Raw genomic sequence first — 3,592 nt, 5'->3', positions numbered from 1 at the left:
AAGTCAGAACTCCAGACCTCTAAAACTGTCAGAATCAGCCTCCAGAACTTTAAGGGTATACATTTTTATTGTTTAAAGCCATCATCTTGCTGTTATTTTGTTATACCAGAGGTAGAAAACTAAGAGGGCCTCTCTACAATTGAATTCTCCTCTCTGCCTCTGCACAAGACATAACCACTATGATAGAGAAGGCCTTTATCTTTCCCCTACGTGCCTTTCTGCATGTTATATATGCATGCATTGCTCCATTTATTTTACTACATAAATATGTATCCATAATCAATATATGATTGATTTGCATGGTTGTTGTTTTTTAATATATTTTATTGATTTTTTACAGAGAGGAAGGGAGAGGGATAGAGAGTTAGAAACATCGATGAGAGAGAAACATTGATCAGCTGCCTCCTGCAAACTCCCCACTGGGGATGTGCCCGCAACCAAGATACATGCCCTTGACCGGAATAGAACCTGGGACCCTTGAGTCTGCAGGCCGATGCCCTATCTACTGAGCCAAACTAGTTAGGGCTGGCTGTTTTGTTTTGTTTTTAATTCAAATGCATGGTGCCATTTGTATCCTTCTGGAAAAAGCTTGTTCCCTTATCCATTTTTTACACTGCTACCACCCAAAGTTTGCCACTCAAGGAAGTCTTTCCCTTTGTCTCAAGCTCTTGAGAATTCTAGTCTCATTCCCAGTCCCAGTCCAGTTCCTACTGTCTTGATCAGTTTACCTGAATCAATCTCAAGTCAATGAATTAATGCTAGTCCTACCACAGATGAAGCTCAAAGTTCCACCTCATTGCTTTAAACAAGTGGTTCTCAAACTTTATTGAGATTCAGAATCAACTGAAGGACTTGTAAAACTATGAATGCTGGCCCAGCATCAGAATTTTTTTGGTCAATCCTTTACCAAGGATAATTTTTCCATTGAATTTTAGAGAGAGTGGAAGGGATAGAGGGAGGGAGGGAAGGAGAAAAAAAGAGAGAGAGAAACATTGATGTGAGAGACTGATTGATTGCCTTCTGCACGCACTCCAACCAGGGCTGGGGATCAAACCTGCAACCCAGATATGAACCCTTGACTGGGAATCAAACCCAAGACCCGTTGGTAAGTGGGCTGATGCTCTAACCCAGTGGTTCTCAACCTTCCTAATGCTGTAACCCTTTAATACAGTTCCTCATGTTGTGGTGACTCCCAACCATAAAATTATTTTCGTTGTTACTTCATAACTGTAATTTTGCTACTGTTATGAATCATAATGTAAATATCTGATATGCAGGATGTATTTTCATTGTTACAAATTGAGCATAATTAAAGCATAGTGGTTAATCACAAAAACAGTATCTAATTATATATGTGTTTTCCAATGGTCTTAGGCGACCCCTGTGAAAGGGTAGTTCAACTCCCAAAGGGGTCAGGACCCACAGGTTGAGAACTGCTGCTCTAACCAATGAGCCACATAGACCAGGGGCCAGTGTTTGGATTTCTGAGTCAATAGCTCTGAAGTAGAGCCTAAGAACTTGTACTTCTTAATTTTTTTAAAAATATATTTATTAATTTCAGAGAGCAATGGAGAAGGAGACATAGACAGAAACATCAATGATGAGAGAATCATTGGTCAGCTTCCTCCTGCATGCCCCACAATAGTTATATTGGACAAAATAGACCTTAAAGTGAAGGCCATAACAAGAGATAAGGAAGGCCACTTCATAATACTAAAGGGAGTGATGCAACAAGAGGATTATAACTCTGGTAAATATATATGCACCCAATACAGGAGCATCCGAATACATAAAAACTTCTGGAAGATATCAAGGGAAAGATCAACAGCAATAAAATCATAGTAGGGGACCTTAAATACACCATTGAAATCACTGGATAAATCCTCTGGACAAAAAATCAGCAAAGAAGCAGCAAGCCTAAATGACTCACTAGATCAGATGGACTTAATTGACATATTCAAAACATTTCATTCCAAAGCTAGGGAATATACATTCTTCTCAAGAGCACATGGACCATTTTTAAAGATAGACCACATATTAGACCACAGGCTAAGTCTCTACAAGTTCAAGAATATTGAAATTAGAATAAGCATCTTCTCAGATTCCAATGGCATAAAATTAGCAATCAACAACAATAAAAACAATAAAAAAATATCAAACACTTGGATGCTAAATAGCATGCTATAAAACAATGAGTGGATTACCAAAGAGATCAGAGACAAAATAAAAAACATTCTGGAAACAAATGCAAATGAAAACACAACAATGCAAAATGTATGGGACACAATGAAAGCAGTCCTGAGAGGGAAGTTTATAGCAATACAGGCCTATCTGAAGAAAAACTGGTAAAAGAGTATCTAACCCTACCACTTAAAGAACTAGAAAGAGAGCAACAATAAAAGCCCAGAGTAAGTAGAAGGAATCTACACTAATAAAAGAAAAACATGCAAATTGACCATACCTTTGCTACACATTAAGCCATGCCCACCAGCCAATCAGAGCGACCATATGCAAATTAACCCAACCAAGATGGTGGCTGGCAGCCATGGAGCGGGAGCAAGCAGGAGGCTTGGTTGCCCCGGTGATGGAGGAAGTCAAGTTGACCGTGCTTTTGCTACACCTTAAGCCCCGCCCACCAGCCAATCAGAGTGACTATATGCAAATTAACCCACCAAGATGAGCAGCTGGCAGCCATGGAGCTGGAGCAAGCAGGAGGCTTGGTTGCCCCAATGATGGAGGACACCAAGCTTCCCTCCTGCCGCAGCTGGCTCTGAGCTGCATTCAAAGCAACAAAGTTTCAATTATAGAAGGTAAATAAATCCCAGATACCTGCTTTCAGCCGGCCCTGGCCACAGAGCTGGAGCAAGCAGGAGGCTTGTGTTGCCCGTGGCTATGGAGGAAGCCAAGCTTCGCTCCCGCCCGCCCTGGCTGGCTCTGAACTACTCTCAAGGCTACAAAGTTTCAATTATAGAAGGTAAATAAATCCCAGAATTAAAAAAAAGAAAAAAAGGAGAGGCTGTGAGCTTCTGTCACTGGGGTGCTTGGCCAGCCTGAAAATGGCCCCCAGCCCCTCACCCAGACTGGCCAGGTACCCTAGTGGGGACCCCCTCAACCTAAAGGGGGTGTGGCCAGACTGCAAACATCAATCTGCCCCTCATCCAGGCTGGCCAAACCTCCTTGAGGTGAGGTCCCCACTTGGGGGAGGGGCCTTGACCAACCTGCAAACAGCCATCAACCCCTCACCCAGGATGGCCAGTCACCCCAGTGGGGACCCCCACCCTGAAGGGAGTGTGACCAGCTGCAAACAGCCATCAGCCCCTCACCCAGACTGGCCAGGCACCCCAGTGGGACCCCCACTCTGATCCAGGACACCCTTCAGGGAAAACCAGCCAGCCTCCACCCGTGCACCGGGCCTCTATCCTGTATATTAAAAGGGTAATATGCCTCCCAGCACCAGGATCAGCAGAGCTGCGAGGCCTCCTGAGCCCGGGATCAGTGGAACCACGAGGCCTCCTGGCACCTAGAGCAGCATGACAGGGGGCAGCGCCCAAACCCCCTGATCGTTCTGTGGCTCTGTGTGTGACAGGGGGGG

This window comes from Myotis davidii, unplaced genomic scaffold (genome assembly GCF_000327345.1).
Source record: "Myotis davidii unplaced genomic scaffold, ASM32734v1 scaffold624, whole genome shotgun sequence".
Lineage (NCBI taxonomy): Eukaryota > Metazoa > Chordata > Mammalia > Chiroptera > Vespertilionidae > Myotis > Myotis davidii.
This window is presented reverse-complemented; position numbering follows the sequence as displayed.